General features: G+C 45.8%; 1 long non-coding RNA gene across 1 annotated transcript in view; it reads right to left on the bottom strand.

Annotated features, from left to right (window-relative positions):
* Window positions 1-4195: 4195 nt before the first annotated feature.
* Window positions 4196-24242, bottom strand: part of LOC106997818 (uncharacterized) — a 106036-nt gene continuing 85989 nt past the window's right edge. The window contains exon 3 of the long non-coding RNA XR_013403982.1: window positions 4196-5013. This is a non-coding gene — a long non-coding RNA (uncharacterized LOC106997818). The remainder of the gene's footprint in view (window positions 5014-24242) is intronic.

The following is a 24242-nucleotide window of genomic DNA, read 5'->3' as shown; positions in this document are numbered from 1 at the left end:
AGGTGAATCACAGCAGAGGCCTCTAGGATTTTGGAGCAAAGCCCTGTCATCTTCTACAGATAACTACTCTCCTTTTGACAGAGAGCTCTTGGCCTGTTATTGGGCTTTGGTGGAAACTGAATGTTTGACTATGAGTCATCAAGTCACCATGTGACCTGAACTGGCTATCATGAACTGGGTGCTTTCTGAACCATGTAGCCATAAAGTGGGTCATGCACAGCAGCATTCCATCATCAAATGGAAGTGGTATATATGTGATCAGGCTCAAGCAGGTCCTGAAAGCACAAGTAAGTTACATGAGGAAGTGGCTCAAAAGTCCATGGTCTCCACTCCTGCCACCCTGCCTTCTCTCCCCCAGGCTGCACCGATGGCCTCATGGGGAGTTCCCTATGATCACTTGAAAGAGGAAGAGAAGACTAGGGCCTGGTTCACAGATGGCTCTGCATAATATGCAGGCACTACCCAAAAGTGGGCATCTGCAACACTACAGCCCCTTGTTAGAACATCCCTGAAAGACAGCAGGGAAGGGAAATCTTCCCAGTGGGCAGAACTTCAAGCAGTGCACCTGGTTGTCCACCTTGAATGGAAGGAGAAATGGCCAGATGTACAATTATACACTGATTCATGGGCTATATCCAATGGTTTACTGGAGGGTCAGGGAGTTGGAAGAAGCATGTTTGGAAAATTGGTGACAAAGAAATTTGAGGAAGAGGTATGTGGATGGACCTCTCTGAGTGGTGAAAAACTACGAAGATATTTGTATCCCACGTGAGTTCTCACCAACGGGTGACCTCAGTAGAGGAGGATTTTAATAATCAAGTGGATAGGATGACCCATTCTGTGGACACCACTCAGCCTCTTTCCCCAGCCACCCCTGTCATCACCCAATGGGCCCATAAACAAAGTGGCCATGGTGGCAGGGATGGAGGTTACGCATGGGCTTAGCAACATGGACTTCCACTCACCAAGGCTGACCTAGCTACAGCCACTGCTGAGCGCCCAATTTGCCAGCAGCAGAGACCAACACTGAGCCCTCGATATGGCACCATTCTTCAGGGTGATCAGCCAGCCACCTGGTAGCAGGTTGATCATACTGGACCTCTTCTACCAAGAAAAGGGCAGAAGTTTGTCCTCACTGGAATAGACACTTACTCCATATATGGGCTTGCCTATCCTGCACACAATGCTTCTGCCAAGACTACCATCATGGACTCACGGAATGCCTTATCCACCATCATGATATTTGACACAGCATCGCCTCTGACCAAGGCACTCACTTTATGGCTAAAGAAGTGCAGCAGTGGACTCATGCTCATGGAATTCACTGGTCTTACCATGTTCCCCATTATCCTGAAGCAGCTGGATTGATAGAATGGTGGAGTGGCCTTTTGAAGTCACAATTACACCACCAACTAGGTGACTATATTTCACAGGGCTGGGGCAAAGTTCTCCAGAAGGCTGGGTATGCTCTGAATCAGCATCTAATATATGGTACTATTTTTCCCATAGCCAGGATTCACAGGTCCAGGAATCAAGCGGTGGAAGTGGAAGTGGCACCACTCACCATCACCCCTAGTGATCCACTAGAAACATTTTTGCTTCCTGTTCCTGCAACATTACATTCTGCTGGCCTAGGGGTTCTTAGTTCCAGAGGGAGGAACGCTGCCACCAAGAGACACAACAACAATCTCATTAAACTGGAAGTTAAGATTGCTACCTGGAGACTTCGGGCTCCTCCTACCTTTAAGTCAACAGGCTAAGAAGGGAGTTACAGTGTTGGCTGGGGTGACTTGATAGTCGGATACCCCGACTATCAAGATGAAATCAGTCTACTACTCCACAACGGAGGTAAGGAAGAGTATGCATGGAATACAGGACATCCATTAGGGTGTCTCTTAATATTACCATGCCCTATGATTAAGGTCAATGGGAAACTAAAACAGCCCAATCCAGGCAGGACTACAAATGACCCAGACCCTTCAGGAATGAAGGCCTGGGTCACTCCCCACTAGAAAAAAAAAAAAAACCGTGACCTGCTGAGGTGCTTGCTGAAGGCAAAGGGAATACAGAATGAAGAGTAGTAGAAGGTAGTCATCAATACCAGCTACAACCGCATTACCACTGCAGAAACAAGGACTGTAACTGTCATGAGTATTTCCTCTTTCTTTTGTTAAAAACATGTTTGCGCATGTATACACTTGTACCAAAAAAATTCTTCATTGTATTTCCTTTTTCCTTTATCATGTGACATAAGATTTATTGACTTCATATCAGCATTTAAGTATTGTTAACTTTATGTAATAGTCTTTGGGTTGGGGATTGGTGCGTTTCTAGTTATACGAAGGATAGTTGTATTATGTTAGCCGTAATTATGACCTTATTATAGTCTTTATTTGAAGATTATGTATGATCTTCAAATATAATTTGTGTATGGGTTCAAGTTGACAAGGGGTGGACTTGTGACAGTTAATACTGAGTGTCAACCTGATTGGATTGAGTTATACAAAGTATTGATCCTGGGTGTGTCTGTGTGGGTATTGCCAAAAGAGATTAACATTTGAGTCAGTGGACAGGGGAAGGCAGACCCACCCTTAATCTGGTGGGCACAATCTATTCAGCTTCCAGTGAATAAAAAGTAGGCAGAAAAACGTGAAAATCCCAGCCTACATCTTTCTCCTGTACTGGATGCTTCCTGCCCTCAAACATCAGACTCCAAATTCTTCAGTTTTGGGACTCGAACTGGCTATCCTTGCTCCTCAGCTTGCAGACAGCCTATTGTGGGACCTTGTGATCATGTAAGTTAATACTTAATAAACTCCCCTACATATACATATTATATATGGATATATACATATTCTATTAGTTCTGTCCCTCTAAGAGAACCCTGACTAATACACATGGGAAGGTGGTTCTGATGCTAAAAAGACCAGTAAGTATGGTGTATGCCCACTGCAGGTGGTTTCATACAACCCAGCTCCTGGTACCAATTTCTATCCTTATCAAGGCTCTCTTAGTTTTAGGAAGCAGTAAACACAAGACCAGGAGTGATGGGGGTTGGACCCAGGATCCTCATAAACTCCTTCCAGCAGCAAAGAGTGGGACTTGAGGGTCCCACCTGGGCAGACCCTCCACACTCTTTCCCGATGGAGACAGAAAGTCAAAGCCATCAGCAGAATTCAAGTGATGAGCTGAGCTGTCTCCCTTCCCCCAGGATGGCCAGTCTTGCAGGGGCTTAAGACAAAAGTTGCAGAGACTTTGTCTCAAAGAATAAGCAGGCAAAGAAACACTGGCCCCCACCCCCCAGCTGCCCCCAACATACCCTGGAAGCTCCTGCTTCTTTACTTGAAGTCCCACATCAAGACTTCTGGAAGGCAACCACAAGTTCCCCAGCATGAAGCCAGACTTCATCTTCTTCCTCAGATCCTAGTTTCCTAACTCCTTAGAGGCTGTCTATCTGCACTCCTGGGCCCTTCCAAGATGGAAAACCACACAAAGAGGCCAGGTCACCTGTCTCCTGGGAAACTTCTACACCTTATGAAATCCTCTCCTGACACTCCAAGCCCAGAGGAGCCCACTTGGCAGAAGGAGAGTACAGAGGCCAAGTTCTGTCTCTGAGCCAGCCAGGGAGTGGGTGGCATCTGCCAGCCAACACTCCCTCTTTCTTTCCAGGGTTGTAATTACCTAAGACTAGGCAGAGGCTGGGAAGGAGGGCTACCCCAGGGAAACATGCTAAAATTAAACCACAACGAGAACAGGATAACTAAAGCTTCCTCCCGTGATTAATTTGGACACACCACACTGGCCATCTCTTCTTAGAAATTAGATGAAACCTTTAGGGAAAAGGAGTGATCTGTGTTACATAATCACACACTTGAGATACCAACCCCCACCCTCTACCCCCTCCCCTTTCGCCTAGATAAAAGAATAACAGTAATAATTAAGCTGGTCTATTTATGGTTCTGGAAATCAGCCATTCTGGGCCACACCTGTCAGGGTCAAGCTGAGCTGTGGAAGGACTCTGCGAGACATCCCTAAGTCTGCCCAACTGTAGCGGGCAAGACGAGGGAGCTGCCAACTTCTCTCCTTCAGGGAGAACACAGGGCCATTTAGAACAGCTCGTTGGTGGGGTCAAGGAGAGGAAACCAGAGACTCTGAAGGGCATTTCACATCGTGAAATCCAGCCGGCAGCCCGGGCTCATCACTCAGCGTAAGCCATACAGATTTATTTATATTTTGCACGAAAGAGGGAAATTACTTAGCCGTAGGGACCAATTCTTCAATCCAATGTTTCTAACATGGCAATAAATTTATTTCACCATCTCCTTTTTTATTTTTTCTCTTCTTGAGCTTAAAGAAATAAGCCACCCTCTAGGGAGGCAAAGGGAGACAGGACATTCAAAGCAAGCCGGTACCCTGAGAAACCAGGCATCCAGCCAGGAAGCAGCTCACTGAGGCAGCTGGCTTTGTGGCATGAGCATTGGAGTTGGAGTCAGGAGATCCAAGTTCGGACCCTGGGTCTCCCTCTTTTCTGCAGCATAAGTAACCCTGAGCAAGTCAGTGCTCCATTTTGTAATCCCTGAAATGGGGGTAGCTGGGTTGGTGTCAGAAGTAAATAAGACCACGTGTACTCAGGCTTCCAGGTCAGCTCCAGATACAACAGCAATATGACTGATTAAAGATGAATTTCAATCAGATTTGATGGTGTGACCCAAAGCCTCTCTCTATCCAAGTTGCATAGATTGTGATGCTACAGAGATGTCATAGCTGAAGCAAGGGAATATCAGGGGCCGTTTCTCAAGGCCAGAGAGTACTTGGAACTCCCTCCCCTCACAGGGACAAGGTAAATGTGGGATGATTGTGACAGCTCCGGCCTAAGACACCAAAGTCCAGGAGAGCCTCCAGCAGCTGGGCGGGTGTGATGAATGGTCCCCCTGGCACGACCCACCTCTTCACTGGAGAGAGGCTCGGGCTGATGTACGGTCCAGGTAAATGCAGCTGCTGGTTAATGCGATGCTGTAATGGAAAAGCATTAGCTGAGATTGACTTGGAGGAAACCACGTCACAGGGATGAGGGCCAGGGAAGTGACAGGAAGCTTTCCTCCTGGGAGATGCTTGAAACAGGAGGGGTAAGGATGGTCTGGATAGAGGCAACAACCTGGACCAAGGCAAGAAGATGAGCAGGAAAAGGGATGCTGGGAAAATCACAGAAAAGCTCATCCAGGCCGGGGGCAGCAGCTCACACCTGTAATCCCAGTACTTTGGGAGGCCGAGGCCAGAAGATTGTTTGAGTCCAGGAGTTCAAGACCAGCTTGAACAACACAGTGAAACCCTGTCTCATCTGTCAAGACCTGTGCCAAGCGTCTCCTCTTCCAGGAAGATCTTTCTCACCTAGGGCTGTGTCCCTGCTCCAGAGCAGCAATTGATTGCACTCCTGAAAGGATCAGACTCCTTTATGGCATCACTCAAGACCTCCAGATCTGGCCCCAGCCTACCTTCATTCTTCTAGACTTTCATTCTCCAAACCCAGCCCTGACCACCCAGGTCACAAGCCTTTGCTCCAGACACTTCCTCCACATAGAATGCCTCCCCTCCTCCACTTTCATCTATAGAGACTCTAAGTCATCTCCTTAAGTCCAATCCAAATGCCCCCCTTTTCTAGAACACTATCCTGGACCATCCAACCCCCTGAATTCTTGTCATCCTGCCACCCTGAATCCACAGAACACTTTGTCCTTAGGACGGGGCTCCTTATGTAGCTTACCATGTTGCACTGACATTCATTCAAAAACAAGTATTTATTAAAGGTGGATACACAAACATGGCATAGGCATACAATGGAATACCACTCCACAATAAAAAAGGAACAAATTACTGATACACATAGCATGGATCTCGAAAATATTATGCAGAGTAAAATAAACCAAACGCATGAGTTTGAGCTCTTTATAAGTTCAAGAACAGGCAAATCTAATCTATGGTGATAGAAATCAGAAAAGCAGTTGCATCTGGTAACAAGGGGATTGACTCAAAGGGCAGGCAGAAATGGGAATTTCCTGGGGTGATGAAAAAGTTCTGATTCTGTGTTGTCCAACACAGTAGACACTCGCCACATGTGGCTATTCAGCACTTAAAATATGGCTAGTCTGAATTGAAAGGTACTTTAAGTATAAAACCTTGTTTCCAAAGACTTGGGATAGGCAGAACAATGTAAAACATCTCATTCATAAATTTTACATTGATTACATACTGAAATGACCATATTTTGGACATATTAGGTTAGGTAAATATATTTTCTTTTTTTTTTTTTTAATTATACTTTAGGTTCTAGGGTACATGTCCACAACGTGCAGGTTTGTTACATAGGTATACATGTGCCATGTTGGTTTGCTGCACCCATCAACTCGTCATTTACATTAGGTATTTCTCCTAATGCTATCCCTCCCCCAACCCCTCACCCCCCAACAGGCCCTGTGTGATGTTCCCCACCCTGTGTCCAAGCATTCTCATTGTTCAATTCCTGCCTATGAGTGAGAACATGCAGCATTTGGTTTTCTGTCCTTGTGATAGTTTGCTGAGAATGATGGTTTCCAGCTTCACCTATGTCCCTGCAAAGGACATGAACTCATCCTTTTTTTATGGCTGCATAGTATTCCATGGTGTGTATGTGCCACATTTTCTTAATCCTGTCTATCATTGATGGACATTTGGGTTGGTTCCAAGTCTTTGAAATTGTGAATAGTGCCACAATAAACATACATGTGCATGTGTCTTTACAGTAGCATGATTTATAATCCTTTGGGTATATACCCAGTAATGGGATCACTGAGACAAATGGTATTTCTAGTTCTAGATCCTTGAGGAATTGCCACACTGTCTTCCACAATGGTTGAACTAATTTACACTCCCAACAACAGTGTAAAAGCATTCCTATTTCTCCACATCCTCTCCAGCATCTGTTGTTTCGTGACTTTTTAATGATCACCATTCTAACTGGTGTGAGATGGTATCTCATTGTGGTTTTGATTTGCATTTCTCTGATGACCAGTGATGATGAGCATTTTTTCCTGTGTCTGTTGGCTGCATAAACGTCTTCTTTTGAGAAGTGTCTGCTCAAATCCTTTGCCCACTTTTTGATGGGTTTTTTTTTTTTTCTTGTAAATTTGTTTAAGTTATAGATTCTGGATATTGGCCCTTTGTCAGATGGGTAGATTGCAAAAATTTTCTCCCATTCTCTAGGTTGCCCCTTCACTCTGATGGTAGTTTATTTTGCCATGCAGAAGCTCTTTAGTTTAATTAGATCCCATTTGTCTATTTTGGCTTTTGTTGCCATTGCTTTTGATGTTTTAGTCATGAAGTCCTTGCCCATGCCTATGTCCTGAATGGTCTTGCCTAGGTTTTCTTCTAGGTTTTTTTTTTTGTTTTTTTTTTTGTTTTTTTTTTTTTTTGAGACAGAGTCTCACTCTGTCGCCCAGGCTGGAGCGCAGTGGCGCGATCTTGGCTCACTGCAAGCTCCGCCTCCCGGGTTCACGCCATTCTCCTGCCTCAGCCTCCTGAGTAGCTGGGACTACAGGTGCCCACCACCGTGCCCGTCTAATTTTTTGTATTTTTAGTACAGACAGGGTTTCACCGTGGTCTCGATCTCCTGACCTTGTGATCCGCCCGCCTCAGCCTCCCAAAGTGCTGGGATTACAGGCATGAGCCACCGCGCCTGGCTCTTCTAGGGTTTTTATGGTTTTAGGTCTAACATTTAAATCTTTAATCCATATTGAATTAATTTTTGTATAAGGTGTAAGGAAGGGATCGAGTTTCAGCTTTCTACATATGGCTAGCCAGTTTTCCTAGCACCATTTATTAAATAGGGAATCCTTTCCCCATTTCTTGTTTTTGTCAGGTTTGTCAAAGATCAGATGGTTGTAGATGTGTGGTGTTATTTCTGAGGACTCTGTTCTGTTCCATTGGTCTATGTATCTGTTTTGGTACCAGTACTATGCTGTTTTGGTTACTGTAGCCTTGTAGTATAGTTTGAAGTCAGGTAGCATGATACCTCCAGCTTTGTTCTTTTTGCCTAGGATTGTCTTGGCTATGTGGGCTCTTTTTTGGTTCCATATGAACTTTAAAATAGTTTTTTCCAATTCTGTGAAGAAAGTCATTGGTAGCTTAATGGGGATGGCACTGAGTCTATAAATTACTTTGGGCAGTATGGCCATTTTCATGATATTAATTCTTCCTATCCATGAGCATGGAATGTCCTTCCATTTGTTTGTGTCCTCTTTTATTTCATTGAGCAGTGGTTTGTAGTTCTCCTTGAAGAGGTCCTTCACATCCCTTGTAAGGTGGATTCCTAGGTATTTTATTCTCTTTGTAGCAATTGTGAATGGGAGTTCACTCATGATTTGGCTTTCTGTCTGTTATTGGTGTGTAGGAATGCTTGTGATTTTTGCACATTGATTTTGTATTCTGAGACTTTGCTGAAGTTGCTTATCAGCTTAAGGAGATTTTGGGCTGAGACGATGGGGTTTTCTAAATATACAATCATGTCATCTGCAAACAGGGACAAATTGAATTCCTCTTTTCCTAATTGAATACCCTTTATTTCTTTCACTTTCCTGATTGCCCTGGCCAGAATTTCCAACACTATGTTGAATAGAAGTGGTGAGAGAGGGCATCCATGTCTTGTGCCGGTTTTCAAAGGGAATGATTCCAGTTTTTGCCCATTCAGGACGATATTGGCTGAAGGTTTGTCATAAATAGTTCTTATTATTTTGATAAACATTCCATCAATACCTAGTTTATTGAGAGTTTATAGCATGAAGGGCTGCTGAATTTTGTCAAAGGCCTTTTCTGCATCTATTGAGATAATCATGTGGGTTTTGTCATCATTGGTTCTATTCATGTGATGGATTCCATTTATTGATTTGTATATGTTGAACCAGCCTTGCATCCCAGGGATGAAGCCAACTTGCTCGTGGTGGATAAGGTTTTTGATGTGTTGCTGGATTCGGTTTGCCAGTATTTTATTGAGGATTTTTGCATCGATGTTCATCAGGGATATTGGTCTAAAATTCTCTTTTTTTGTTGTGTCTCTGCCAGGCTTTGGTATCAGGATGATGCTGGCCTCATAAAATGAGTTAGGGAGGATTCCCTCTTTTTCTATTGATTGGAATAGTTTCAAAAGGAATGGTACCAGCTCCTCTTTGTACCTCTGGGTAGAATTCGGCTGTGAATCCGTCTGGTCCTGGACTTCTTTTGGTTGGTAGGCTATTAATTATTGCCTCAATTTCAGAGCCTGCTATTGGTCTATTCAGAGATGCAACTTCTTCCTGGTTTAGTCTTGGGAGGGTGTAAGTGTCCAGGAATTCATCCATTTCTTCTAGATTTTCTAGTTTGTGTAGAGGTGTTTATAGTATTCTCTGATGGTAGTTTATATTTCTGTGGGATTGGCAGTGATATCCCCTTTATCATTTTTTATTGCGTCTATTTGATTCTTCTCTCTTTTCTTCTTTATTAGTCTTGCTTGTGGTCTATCAATTTGGTTGATCTTTTCAAAAAATCAGCTCCTGGATTCATTTTTTTTTAAGTGTTTTTTGTGTCTCCATCTCCTTCAAGTCTGCTCTGATCTTAGTTATTTCTTGCTTTCTGCTAGCTTTTGAATTTCTTTGCTCTTGCGTCTCTAGTTCTTTTAATTGTGATGTTAGGGTTTCAGTTTTGGATCTTTCCTGGTTTCTCTTGTGGGCATTTAGTGCTATAAATTTCCCTCTACACACTGCTTTAAATATGTCCCAGATATTCTGGTACGTTGTGTCTTTGTTCTCATTGGTTTCAAAGAGTGTCTTTATTTCTGCCTTCATTTTGTTATTTACCCAGTAGTCATTCAGGAGCAGGTTGTTCAGTTTCCATGTAGTTGTGTGGTTTTGAGTGAGTTTCTTAATCCTGAGTTCTAATTTGATTGCACTGTGGTCTGAGAGACAGTTTGTTGTGATTTCTGTTCTTTTACATTTGCTAAGGAGTGCTTTACTTCCAATTATGTGGTCAATTTTAGAATAAGTGTGATGTGGTGCTCAGAAGAATGTATATTCTTGTTGATTCAGAGAGTTCTGTAGTGTCTATTAGGTCCCCTTGGTGCAGAGCTGAGTTCAAGTCCTGGATATCCTTGTTAACCTTCTGTCTCGTTGTTCTGTCTAATATTGACAGTGGGGTGGTAAAGTCTCCCATTATTATTGTGTGGGAGTCTAAGTCTCTTTGTAGGTCTCTAAGGACTTGCTTTATGAATCTGGGTGCTCCTGTATTGGGTGCAAATATATTAAGGAGAGTTAGCTCTTCTTGTTGAATTTATCCTTTTACCATTATGTAATGGCCTTCTTTGTCTCTTTTGATCTTTGTCGGTGTAAAGTCTGTTTTATCAGAGACTAGGATTGCAACCCTTGCTTTTTTTTTTTTTTCTTTCCATTTACTTGGTAGATCTTCCTCCATCCCTTTATTTTGAGCCTGTGTGTGTCTCTGCATGTGAGATGGGTCTCCTGAATACAGCACACTGATGGGTCTTGACTCTTTATCCAATTTGCCAGTCTATGTCTTTTAATTGGGGCATTTAGCCCATTTACATTTAAGGTTAATATTGTTATGTGTAAATTTGATCCTGTCATTATGATGTTAGCTGGTTATTTTGCCCGTTAGTTGATGCAGTTGCTTCATAACATCGATGGTCTTTACAATTTGGCATGTTTTTGCAGTGGCTGGTACCGGTTGTTCCTTTCCATGTTTACTGCATCCTTCAGGAGCTCTTGTACGGCAGGCCTGGCGGTGACAAAATCTCTCAGCATTTGCTTGTCTGTAAAGGATTAATTTCTCCTTCACTTATGAAGTTTAGTTTGGCTCAATATGAAATTGTGGGTTGAAAATTCTTTCCTTTAAGAATGTTGAATATGGGCCCCCACTCTCTTCTGGCTTGTAAGGTTTCTGCTGAGAGATCCCCTGTTAGTCTGATGGGCTTCCCTTTGTGGGTAACCCGACCTTTCTCTCTGGCTGCCCTTAACATTTATTCCTTCATTTCAACCTTGGTGAATCTGACAATTATGTGTCTTGGGGTTGCTCTTCTCAAAAAGTATCTTTGTGGTGTTCTCTGTATTTCCTGAATTTGAATGTTGGCCTGCCTTGCTAGGTTGGGGAAGTTCTCCTGGATAATATCCTGAAGAGTGTTTTCCAACTTGGTTCCATTCTCCCCATCACTTTCAGGCACACCAATCAAACACAGATTGGTCTTTTCACATAGTCCCATATTTCTTGGAGGCTTTGTTTCTTTTTACTCTTTTTTCTCTAAACTTGTCTTCTCGCTTTATTTTATTAATTTGATCTTCAATCACTGATATCCTTTCTTCCACTTGATTGAATAGGCTATTGAAGCTTGTGCATGTGTCACGAAGTTCTTGTGCCATGTTTTTCAGCTCCATCAGGTCATTTAAGGTCTTCTCTACACTTTATTCTAGTTAGCCATTCATCTAACATTTTTTCAAGGTTTTTAGCTTCCTTGTGATGGGTTAGAACATACTTCTTTAGCTTGGAGAAGTTTGTTATTACTGACCTTCTGAAGCCTACTTCTATCGACTGGTCAAAATCATTCTCCATCCAGCTTTGTTCTGTTGCTGGTGAGGAGTTGCGATCCTGTGAAGGAGAAGAGGCACTCTGGTTTTTAGAATTTTCAGCTTTTCTGCTCTGGTTTCTCCCCATCTTTGTGGTTTTATCTACCTTTGGTCTTTGATGTTGGTGACCTACAGATGGGTTTTTGGTGTGGATGTCCTTTTTGTTGTTGTTGATGCTATTCCTTTCTGTTTGTTAGTTTTCCTTCTAACAGTCAGGTCCCTCAGCTGCAGGTCTATTGGAGTTTTCTGGAGGTTCACTCCAGACACTGTTTGCCTGGGTATCACCAGTGGAGGCTGCAGAACAGCAAATACTGCAGAACAGCAATTATTGCTGCCTGATCCTTCCTCTGGATGCTTCGTCCCAAAGGGGCACCTGCCTGTATGAGGTGTCTGTCAGCCCCTACTGGAAGGTGTCTCCCAGTTAGGCTATACAGGGCAGTATATCTTCAGGATATACTTGAGGAGGCAGTCTGTCCATTCTCAGAGCTCAAATGCCATGCTAGGAGAACCACTGCTCTCTTCAGAGCTGTCAGACAGGGACATTTAAGTCTACAGACATTTCTGCTCCCTTCTGTTCAGCTATGTCCTGCCCACAGAGGTGGAGTCTATAGAGGCAGTAGGCCTTGCTGATCTGCGGTGGGCTCCGCCCAGTTTGAGCTTCCCAGTTGCTCTGTTTACCTAATCAAGCCTCAGAAATGGCAGACACCCCTCCCCCAGCCAGGCTGCTGCCTCACAATTCAATCTCAGACTGCTGAGCTAGCAGTGAGCAAGATTCTGTGGGCATGGGACCCGCTGAGCCAGGCATGGGAGAGAATCTCCTGGTCTACCGGTTGCTAAGACCATGGGAAAAGCACAGTATTTGGTAGGAAGTGTCCCATTTTTCCAGTACAGTCTGTCACAGCTTCCCTTGGCTAGGAAAGGGAAACCCCAAACCTTAGCGCTTCCCGGGTGAGGCGATGTCCTGTCCTGCTTCAGCTCACCTCTGTGGGCTGCATCCACTGTTCAACAAGTCCCATTGAGATGAACCAAGTACCTCAGTTGGAAATGCAGAAATCACCCATCTTCTGCCTCGATCATGCTGGGAGCTGCAGACCCAAGCTGTTCCTATTCGGCCATCTTGGAACAGATCCCTTAAATATATTACTAAATTAATTTCACCTGTTTCTTTTACTTTTTTTTTTTTTTTTTAGATGAGTCTCGCTCTGTTTCCCAGGCTGCAGTATAGTGGCATGATCTCAGCTCACTGTTACCTCTGCCTCCCTGGTTCAAGTGATTCTCCTGCCTCAGCCTCCTGAGTAGCTGGGATTACAGGTGTGTGCCACCACCTTCAGTTAATTTTTGTATTTTTAGTAGAGACAGGGTCTCACCATGTTGGCCAGACTGGTCTCAAACTCCCAACCTAAACATGATCCTCCTGCCTCGGCCTCCCAAAGTGCTGGGATTATAGGCATGAGCCACCGCATCCAGCCTCTTTTTACTTTTGTAATGAGGCTGCTAGAAAAATTTTAATTACCTGTGTGGCTCACATTATATTTCAGTGGGACAGTGCTGCTGTAGATCTTGATTAGGGTGTTGGCTGCACATCTGCCAAAAGTCATCAGGAATGTACCCATAAGATCTGTCCATTTCACCATATGTAGATTATACCTTGATTATAAAACAAATTTTAGTGAGCACCTACTAAGTGCTGCCAGACATTGTATTAGGCATTGGAAATGCCATGCTGTAGAAAAAACACACCCAGCCCCTGCTCAACCTAGTCAGAGAAACTGACTCTAAATAATTCCTCTAAAAATGAATGTATTGCCTCACCAAGCTTAAACTGATGAGGCCAAAATGGCATTTAGGCATCTTTGCCACCTATCACTGCCTAGCCAGGGAAGGGGTGCATATTAGACACTCAGCAAATTCTGAAGCACTGGGTTGAACTACTGAACTAGTTAAAGCTCATTTCCTGAAACAGGCAGCTCAACAGAGGCTATCTGGGGGATGTTTCTGCCTTTGAGCCAGACCAACTAATATAAGACAAAAGAGCTTTTGTCTTTCTGTAAAATTCCCAGGGATAGAAGGATCCAGTCTATCCCCATTTTTGGCCTGCTCTTTGGGGATATAATCCTAGTGTAAGTCATAAAATTTTTTTTGTTAAATACTCTGGGCCTCATGGGTAAATAGTGTGAGAACCAGGGTAGTCAAAATTCGTCCAAAAAAAGTAGATTTGCTTATTTAAGTTTGAGAGTGTATGTACAGGCTGCTTTTGCTTTCCAGAGATTTTGAAGTAAAATGTTAGGAAACGTCCCCACAGAACAGGTGTTCCTGCCACAGGGAGTTTACTCATGTTTGTTAGTTTTTTAAGAAAGGTTTGTAAATAGGCTCCAGCTGGCTTTCCTGCCCAGTTTTTCAAGCCTTCATAGAGGAGTTGCTCCGTGCCTCAGAGCTCTCTCTGCAATATCTGCTTCCATGCATCTTAGGACTAAAGGGGAACCACTCAAGCGGTGCCTCTTTGCTGATGAGGTTTTAAAGGAAGCCACCCCATGACCTGGTAGAAGTCACTTAAGTGTCTGGATCCGTTAGAGACCACTGAAGTGAAAATCCAACTTGTAGCAGCTGTAGAGAAACCCTTTATATTAATTAATTTCAGTGTGGTTATTGACTTCTGCTCCGAGCTGAGCCTACACAGAATACAGGGGCCCAGGAGATATATAGAAGGACCTAGGTCTCTACCCTCAAGAATCCCAAATCTAGTAATAGGAGTATAATGAGCACTGTTACCACCAAGTGACAGGTAAGAGGGACCAAAGAGAGTACTGGGGGATACAGGGAAGGGTGGGTTCATTCCAGCTACAGAGGGCTGAACAACAGCTCCTGAGCACCTCTACTATGCCAGGTGCTGTGCTGGGCTCCGAGTCTGGACACATGGCTTAGGGTGGTCTCTTGCCTCCCCCATACACCTTACCCTCCTCACAGCAGCCAGAGAGAGATAATTTGCAATCAAAATCAGATCATGTCACTCTTCTAGTTAAACACTTTCAATGACATCCCGTTGTACTTAGAATAAAGCTTAAATTTCTCATTGTTGTTAGTCTTAGTCAGCTACTATTGTGTAACAAAACAACCCCAAAACAAGCCATTCCAAAACACAGTGGGCTAACAACAACAGTAACATATTATCGCTTGTCCATCTGTCAGCTGGATCAGCTGATTTAGGCTAACAACCGTTCTGCATGCTTTGGACCAGCACATTAGCCTTGACATTTTTTGCTGGTGATGCTGGCAGAAACAAGATAGCAATTTAAAATATATAAATCTTCTCAAGGCCTAGGCTGGAACTTCTATAGGAATGTCAGTTGGCCAAGGTAAATCCTGTGGCCAAGGCCAATGTGTGTATCTATACCCATAATGACACTGAGGCAAGGCTGTGAATGCAGGGAGGGGTTAAGAGTTGGGGCCAACAATGTAATCTGTGACCTATCCTCTACCTACATCACCATACTCACCTTGTATCATGTCCTCTTCCTTTGCTCCAACCACACTGGCCTTTCTTCACCCCTCAAATGCAACACACTCTTTCCTACTCCAAGGCTTTTGCACAATTCTTCCCTCTGCCTGAAAGAATCTTTTCCTTGTTCTTTCCAGGATGACTTTCTCTTATCGTGATCTCAGCTTAAATGTCTCTCCTTAGAGACGCTTTTCCTAACCTCCCCAACTTGAGTAGACTCCACTTTTAATTTTCTCATGATGTCCTTTATCATACCCATCACAATTTGTACTTATATTTTTTAATTGTTCATTGTCCATGTCCCCACTAGACTGAAAGCTTCACAAGGAATGACAATGTGTCTGTTTCGTCCACCAAATTGTATCCTCAATGCCTTTACAGTGTCTGGTATATAGCAGGTGCCCAGTTCATAAAGCATCATTGAGGTTGCATTTGAGCTGATCTTTGCAAAACAGCTGCAATTTAAAAGGCGTTCCAGGCATAGGAAACAGCCTGAAGCCAGTAGTTCTCAATGTGTGGTCCGCAGGTCAGCAGCACGGGCGTCGGCATGACCTAGGAACTGGTTAGAAATGCACATTCTTGGCCGGGCACTGTGGCTCACGCCTGTAATCCTAGCACTTTGGGAGGCCAAGGCGGGAGGATCACGAGGTCAGGAGTTCAAGACCAGCCTGGCCAACATAGTGAAACCCCATCTCTACTAAAAATACAAAAATTAGCCAGCCGTGGTGGTGCATGCCTGTAGTCCCAGCTACTCGGGAGGCTGAGGCAGGAAAATCGCTTGAACCCGGGAGATGGATGTTGCAGTGAGCCGAGATCATGCCACTGCACTCCAGCTTGGGCAGCAGAGTGATACTTTGTCTCAAAAAAAAAAAAGAAAGAAAGAAAGAAAAAGAAATGCACATTCTAGGGCTCTGCCACAGATCTTTTAAATCATAATCTCTGGGGGTGGGGCCCAAAAATATTTGTTTTAACAAGCTCTTTAAATGATTCTGATGTAGACTAAAGTTCGAGAACCACTGACCCAAGCCAGAGGTCAGCAAAGTTTTTGTCTATGAAGAACAAGATAGTAAATATTTTAGGCTTTGAAGGTCAGATGGTCCCTGTTGCAACCTCTGAACTCTGTAGTTGCTGTGTGAAAGCAGCCACAGATGATATACAAATAAATGGGTGTAGTGATATTACTTATAAAAAACGGGCAGGTGTGGCCTGTGAGCTGTAGTTTCCCCACCCCCGACCTCAGCGAAGGTACCATGTCAAAGCATGCACTTTTTTTTTTTTTTTTTTGAGACAGAATTTCGCTCTGTTGCCAAGGCTGAAGTCCAGTGGCACTATCTCAGCTCCCTGCAACCTCCACCTCCCGGGTTCAAGCGATTCTCCTGCCTCAGCCTCCCTAGTAGCTGGGATTACAGGCACGCACCACCATGCTTGGCTAATTTTTGTGTTTTTCTTTTTGTTTTTGTTTTTTTCTTGAGATGGAGTATTGCTCTTGTTGCCCAGGCTGGAGTGCAATGGCACGATCTCAGCTCACTGCAACCTCTGCCTCCCGGGTTCAAGCAATTCTCCTGCCTCAGCCTCCCAAGTAACTGGGATTACAGGCATGCACTACCACGCCCAGCTAATTTTTTGTATTTTTAGTAGAGATGGGGTTTCACTATGTTGACCAGGCTGGTCTCGAACTCCTGACCTCAGGTGATTGACTCATCTCAGCCTCCCAGAGTGCTAGGATTATAGGCGTGAACCACCGCACCCAGCCTAATTTTTGTATTTTTAGTAGAGATGGGGTTTCACCATGTTGGCCAGGTTGGTCTTGAACTCCTAACCTCAGATGACCCACCCACCTCCGCCTCCCAAAGTGCTGGGATTGCAGGCGTGAGCCACCTCCGCCTCCCAAAGTGCTGGGATTGCAGGCGTGAGTCACTGCACCCAGCCTGCAACATGTACTGTTTTTTTTTTTTTTTTTTTTTTGAGATGGAGTCTTACTCTGTTGCCCAGGCTGGAGTGCAGTAGCACTGTATCAGCTCACTGCAACCTCCATCTCCTGGGTTCAAGCAATTCTCCTGCCTCAGCCTCCCAAGTAGCTGGGATTACAGGTGCCCACCACCACACACCCGGCTAATTTTTTTATATTGTTAGTAGAGACAGGGTTTCACCATGTTGGCCAGGCTGGTCTCAAACTCCTGACCTCAGGTGATCCACTCGCCTCAGCCTCCCAATGTGCTGGGATTACAGGCATGAGCCACCGCGCCATTTAAGCTCACAATTCACATCTCTAGCTAACGGAAGTAAAATTTCAGGGCTAAACAAATTTCTTTTTTATAAAAATTCCATTTATTCAACAAATTAGTAAATGCCTTCTCCACATTCAATATACAGAAATGAAAAAGACGTTATCAGCAACCTTCCAAAAAAGGAACTCAAATTAGCTGAGCGCCTGTCATGAGCCAGCAACTGCACGTGTGTTGTCCCATTTATTCCTCGCACAACCCTACCACGTTGGTGCTATTCTCCCCATTTGATAATTAAGGAGACTGAGGTTCAGAGGCCAAAGTGGTTTGCCCTAGGCCACAGAGCCAGGATTCAGATCCAGTTCTGACCAATTCCAAAGCCAGGGCTGTGTCTCCCAAGGAAAAGACCTGACAGTCAGTGCAGACTGGGCTTGTTTCATGAAAACCACTTTGGTGCATGTGTCTTTATGAATGGGTGTACCTTCACGCCATCAAGCCTGACCAGTAGCCCCATCACCCTGCCTCCCTAGTCCTGCCACCAGTACCTTCTCCTTCTGCCTTCAGGAAAGTTAGCCAAGCACAGTTGCTCATGCCTGTAATCCCAGCATTTAGGGAAGCTGAGACAGGAGGATCATTTGAGCCCAAGAGACCAGCCTGAGCAATATAGTGAGACCCCATCTCTACCAAAAAAACAAAAACTTAGCTGGGCATAGTGGTGCATGCCTGTAGTCCCCAGCTTGGGAGGCTGAGGCAGGAGGATCACTTGAGCCCAACAGCTCGAGGCTGCAGTGAGCTGTGATTGCACCACTGTACCCTAGCAACAGAGGGGAACCCTGTCGCAAAAAGAAAAAAAAAAGGAAAGTCAAATGCCATTTGTCTCATCTGCCAAAAGAGCCGTGAAATGAATCTGAAAGAAAGCGGAGAAATAAATCACAACTTTCCCACGTGTTGTGTGCCTCTTCTCAAAACGCAAGCTGGGGCTCCCTGGGAGATGGGGAGTGTTGCTACTTTTTAATAATATGCAAAGTAATTTTTTAGGAAGAATGTGCTTTTTTGGATGAACATTGATTGAATCCCATCTTTCTGACCAGAGAGCTAAATCAAGCCTTTCAGGCAGGTGATTGAAACGATGCTAGAAGTCTATTTGATTTCACTCAAACCCGCCCTTGTGAGAAGGGAACTAAGAGCTTCCCGCTATCTCAAGAATCATCAGATTAAGGAGAAGCTGGAGCTAATAAGGAACCAGAGTGGCTGTTTCAGCCCCAGCTTCTGGCTGAATGCAGCTGGTTCTGAAGAGGCTAGGATCCCCAGGGGCCAGGAGCAGTGACTTCCCACCTCTCCCGCCCAGAAAGTTTCTCCTTCCAGCCAATATAATGTTTTTTGTTTCAGGTTAGCTTTACAGAAATAAATTCATGCATTTTCTGCAGTTAACTGGGGCATGAAAGTGGCCATGGCTTTGGGGAAGTAACCAGTTTAAACAGCACTGTGCCAGGAAGGGACCCAGACTCCTGGGAGGCGCTTCAGCAAAACAGGAGGAGCTCTGGACATGCCCTCATCCTGGCTTCGTTTCTGCACAGGAGCCACTGCTGCACTCTCGTCCCCTTGTTCCCTCCCCTGGCCCATCTGAAACCTGGTCTCAGTGAATTATCTCCTGGGAAGGTTCTGGCTCCCCGAGAAAGGGAGGAACAAAGGACCTTCCAAAATGCTGCAGGCATTCCAAATTTTCTTTTTGGGGCAGTGAATCCTCGGGGACAGCTATCAACACTCTCCCATCAGCCTCTTCTCCACAGCTATCATCTGTCTATCTTTATAAGGCCCCTCCTGATACACTCTCTCTTTTCTCTCTTGCCGCTTCGCTCCTCCCCAGGGCTACTTCTCCCTCTTCCCCAAAGACAACCTCAAAACACCTCAGAGATTAACTGAAAGCTGTATCCAGAATATGATCAGTTTAGCTCAGCCAGAAGCCTCCTGCACCCCCTTTGTCACAGCTCCCGTGGCAAAGACGCTCTCCCAAATGGGCAGGAGAACCAGAGGGCAAGACCCCAGAGCAGTGGCCTGGAAGGCCCAGCGATGGCCTCCTTCGCAGGGAACAGAATTACCCTGAGAACTTCGAAGAGTCACCAGCATGCGGGTCTAGAAGGCAGCCTGCTTGGAAACGAGTGACCTGCCTGGAGACAGGTGACCTCCCTGGAGCCAGGTGACAGGTGACCTCCTGGTGCTGCCCTCCCCATGCTACCTGCACTGCTTTGCCTGGTCTGCGATGTGAGCATGGCCTGGGGCTCATGCCCACAGCAGCTTGCAATAGGCAAAAGCATCCCCACTGCTCCCCACAAAACTAGATTAAACAAAAGCAAGACAGAAGTGGGGCCTGGTATTTGCAACGGATACAGAGAGAGAGAGAATGTGACTAGATTGGATATACCTGCCCAGAAAAGGGGTGAGACCTCATTTATCTTTATCTTTTTTTTTTTTTTTTTTTTTTTTTGAGAAGGAGTTTCGCTCTTATAGCCCAGGCTGGAGTGCAATGGCGCAATCTCGGCTCACTGCAACCTCTGCCTCCTGGGTTCAAGCGATTCTCCTGCCTCAGCCTCCCAAGTAGCTAGGATTACAGGCATGTGCCACCATGTCCAGCTAATTTTGTATTTTTAGTAGAGATGGGGTTTCTCCATGTTGATCAGGCTGGTCTCAAACTCCCAACCTCAGGTGATCCACCTGCCTCGGCCTCCCAAAGTGCTGGGATTACAGGCGTGAGTCACCGCACCCGGCCAACCTCATTTATCTTTTAACCCCAATAGCTGCCTCTGTGCCTGGCTCTGTGCAATGACAGAGAGAGAGGGAGAGGTGAAAAGAGAGAGGAAATCAGGAAGAAAAAGAACTTGTTGGAAAGCACGTTGAGCCAGAGCTCAGAAAACTGAATCGCAGGGCAATGCAGATTTCTCAGGCACCAGACAAAAGGATCCTGGATCAGGTTTGGACTCAGGGGGATGGCTAGCCCAGCCAGACTGACAGAAGCAAGATGCTGGCTGACCTTGGACAGAGAGTGAGAGCAGTGGGCTGGGAGTCAGAAAGCCAGCCCCACTAGCCAGCCCCCTGACAGTGTCCCCTGGGCCTCAGTCTCCTCACCAGTAAAATGGGTTGATGACACCATCTTCAAGATGCCTTCTCACATGTGCTCTGTGCTGGCCTCACCTGTAGACAGCTGGGCCTTGACAGAACTCCCTGCCTGGGCAAAATGTTGTGGAGGCACTCAGAGGGCAAGCCAAAAAGTGTGCTGCTGACCTAGAAGTCCCCAGAAGGAAGATGGAGAGGAAGATAGAGACACCAGAAGGTACATATCCAGACCTGCTGGCAACAGTGGGGCTGGCAGGTGGGGACGGGCACAATCAGGCAGCGACATCCCCTTCCCACCCTGCCTCTGAACGCCACCTCTAAAGCCAGTCCTCTCGTGTTCTTCTGTCTTGCTACTTAATACATCCTGTTCTTTTCCCTCATAGCACCCATCCCGATTTTTTTTCTTATTTATTTAGAAAACCACCATTTATTACAGAGCACTTATATGTGCCAGGCACTGTTTTCTAAGTGCTTTATGAATATTAATTCCCCTAGTCCTCATAACAACCGTCTGAGTTAAGGGCTATGGTTCATCCCATTTTACAGATGAGCAAACTGAGACACAGAAAATGAAGGAACTTGCCCAAGATCACTGCAGTGAAAAAGCAGCAGAGCCAGGATTCAAACCCATGCCCTTCCTAAGGGCAGGGCTTAGATCTGTTTCATTCACAGTCTGGCGCATAAGAGGTGCCAGCTACATTTACTGAATACAGAACTGAATGCTAGGATGCAGATTGGCTGACACAGGTTCAAACTACCACTGAAGAGACCTCTGGGGCCAGGCAGGAACCTGCTCCCACGGCTGTGGGGCATCAAAGATGGGGTCGAGTCTGCTCCCCACCCGGCCCTTCTGCATCCTGGGCCAGGGTTGACCTGGGCCCTAAGCAGTGAGGAGACCTCAAGAGGATCCCTGAGTCTGGCTCCAACCCGTCCTGGGGTCTGTGGGAACAGGAGCCTCTGCCTTCCTGTGGCTTCCTCTACCCCCCTCCACCTCCATGGTTGGAGACTCCAATTAATTATGCTGTGTAATTAGATAAAGAATATTCATTTTTCATTAATGACGGTAAACCCTTGCTCTGTGGCTGAGTTCCTTATGTTTTAATTAAGCGGGGCTCCTGAAAGCCGCGTGGCTCCTCTGCGAGTGCCCCCTCTTCTAATGAACAGTCACTTAGAATTTTAAGAAGTGACGGATTCCTTCCCCAAGTTAATTACCCCAAAATTAGCTTAATCACAGCTCATTTAAACTTATCTAAACAACAGCGCAAGGAGTTCCAGGAAACAGAGGTTCTGACTTTCCTCATTAGAGTCAAAAAAAGTAATAATAAGGAGTTCCAGGAAACAGAGGTTCTGACTTTCCTCATTAAGAGTCAAAAAAAGGAATAATAACATAAACATCCCCTCTAGTAGGTAGTGGTGACCCCTTAGTCCTTCAGCTGCAGCTTGCTCAGAGCAGGAATGTTTACAGCATCAGGGTACTGACCCAGGGATGGGGACATTTGGCCTTTTCCAAGGCCAATGGCCCATCTGTGGCTGCCTGGGTTCCTGGGGTGGAGGGGTGCTAAGGACCCCTCTCCTAGTGGCTCTGAGAAAGGGAAAAGCCCCAGGCCTTGGTCTGTCACTGCCCCTCCTGCCCCCAAACACCCCTGCCTCTCCACGCACTCTTAGGTCAGGTCATAGCCAGAGTTGTAGCCTTGCTTGGCCCCTCCTGCTGGGCTTGTACAGACCACAGTGTCTTTGCAGAGCAGGGGACAAGGGGCTGGAGAAGCACAGACCAGGAATTCCATCTCAACTCTCTGCAGACAAGGCCCTCACCAGCACAAGGCCTGACATCATAGACAGTCAATATGCATTTATTGAATGAATAAATTAATGAATGACCAACTGCATGGCCCTAGAATGCCGAGCCAGGATCAACAGAAAAACTTCCGGATTTTAGCTCACTACAAGAAAAGAATTATCTTCCAGTAAAATCTGCTTAAGCTGCCTTGGAAGAACATTATCAAGACCTCATTGTGTGGCAGGCACTGGGTCAAGTCCTTAATATCAAATGTCTTGGATAGTCCTCACAACAGCCCTGTGTCATAAGGATGAGTATTATTATCTTCATGTCACAGGTGGGAAACTGAGGCACAAAGAGGTGACAGAACTCACCCAAGGTCACATTGATAATAAATGGCAGGATTTAAGCCCAAACAGTCAGGCTCCAGAGCCTCTTGGATAAGGAGTAAGTTCCCTGGACTGGGGGTTGTTCAAGAGGATGCTGTGGGACCACAGGTCTGGAGGATGCTCTAGAGGGGCCCTGTGTTGGAAGGAAAAAGAGGAGAGACTAGGTCACTCATGAACCCCCATTCTGTTGCAGATTGGAAGGGTTTGAGGCATCCGACATTTCCACCCGCCATGGGAATGCTGCTTAATCTAATCCTGTGGTTTGGAATGGTGAGACTGGAGCAAGCCCTGCAGATAAGCACCAGCCCGCCCCACAGGGACCAGGCAGGCCAGCAGGAGGTGCAGCTTTCCTTCCTCACAGAACAGCTGAGTGGAGGCTGTTGCACTCCTGTTCAGAGGGGGCTGGGAGATTATTTATCTGCGTCCTCTGTTCCACACAGTTGGCTTTTCTCTGCCAACTCCCTATAGGGGTGGGAATGCTCAAAAAGCCTGGAAGGGGCGGTGAGCCATCATAAAAGGCTTCCAAAAATAAGAGGCTGCCTTCCTGGGAGAGATAAATGGTTCTGGCAGCCCCATGCTCCCGGCCCCTTCTGCCCAAACCCAGGTCACTCTGGCTCACCAAAGGACTCTAGCTCCTGGCAAGGATCCAGAACTTGCCAGCCATTATCTGTCCCCTCCTCCAACTCCCCCCACCCCACCCCCCACCACCAAGAGGCGGCACCACTGCGGAGACACTGTAATTCCAGCTGTCACTGCCCTAATTACACCCCACGGTCCTCCCGCCAGCACCGTGCACCCCGCGCAGCCTGCATAATGGGCCTTGTTTTTAAAGACACTCTCTCCTTTTCACAGAGGCCTTTTGAAGGCGAACAATCTCACACAATGTCGCTTAATGACAGCACTGCCTAGCTCTCCAGCAATTCCCAACCCCCAGCCCCCAGCCCCCTTCGTCTCTCACTCTCTTTTTTATTTTTTTACTTGATAATCATCATAATTGTCATAATCACTCTGGAGTTAAGAGAAGGTACCTGGGACATTTCAATCAATTATAAAGTGACCTAATAAAAGGTCAGGATGGTCTGTGGAGCAGGAGCCTGCAGGGAGGGAGAGAGACAGACACACAATCACACATGAGCGAGTGCAGGGATGTGCATGCACACGCACACCCCACACGGGTACACAGGCCACACAGGTGCACACGCCAGGCCCTGAAGGCTGACAGCAAGGGAGTCAGAGACATGGGAGACTTCCTCCTGATGCTTCAGAACAAAGAACAGGGTTGGATCCTCTGGGAGAGACCCACCGACCCCACCCACCCCAAGCCCTATAGAAAGCTCTCTTGCCTGACCAAAGCACAGCGCAGGAAGCCTCAGAGCAGTGATCAGGACTACAGGTATCAGAGGCCAGTGTCCTGAATCTGAGTTACTGCTTAGCTCCTTTCTGGCTCCCTATTTAATCTCTCAAAGCCTCACCATACTCATCTGGAAAATGGGACAGCAAACAAACCCACTATAAAGTTCTGGAGAGGACTGAATGTTCTGACCAAATTATCTAAAACAGTCTCTCTCATCTGGGCACGGTGGCTCACACCTATAATCCCAACACTTT

This window comes from Macaca mulatta, chromosome 1 (assembly GCF_049350105.2).
Source record: "Macaca mulatta isolate MMU2019108-1 chromosome 1, T2T-MMU8v2.0, whole genome shotgun sequence".
Classification (NCBI taxonomy): Eukaryota; Metazoa; Chordata; class Mammalia; order Primates; family Cercopithecidae; genus Macaca; species Macaca mulatta.
Note: the sequence above shows the minus strand (reverse complement) of the source record. Positions and strands in the feature narration are given on the sequence as shown.